Below are 342 nucleotides of genomic sequence, written 5' to 3'. Positions count from 1 at the left end.
ACAGACACTAACTAGCACTGGTCACTGACAAAATGTTGCCTTTACTGGCAAACTGGAATTTTCCTCACGTTACTCTATCCTCTGTGACTGTAGACATCTAGAAACTAAGCTGCGCGGTGGATGGAACAACTTTGATTGGCTCGTCATCAGACAGTGGTTTACGCAGCGGTAGATTGGCTTTGCAAAAATCCTGGAGCGTTCTATAAAATGACACATTAAAAAAAATAAAAAAATAAATAAGATTTGCTTGATTTCGCAAATTTGATCGTGGGAAATCAAAATTGTGATTAAAATTTGATTAGTTGTGCCGCCCTAATTAAGGTATTTTGACAAAGGCATTAA

This window comes from Etheostoma spectabile, chromosome 20 (assembly GCF_008692095.1).
Source record: "Etheostoma spectabile isolate EspeVRDwgs_2016 chromosome 20, UIUC_Espe_1.0, whole genome shotgun sequence".
NCBI classification, from domain to species: domain Eukaryota; kingdom Metazoa; phylum Chordata; class Actinopteri; order Perciformes; family Percidae; genus Etheostoma; species Etheostoma spectabile.
This window is presented reverse-complemented; position numbering follows the sequence as displayed.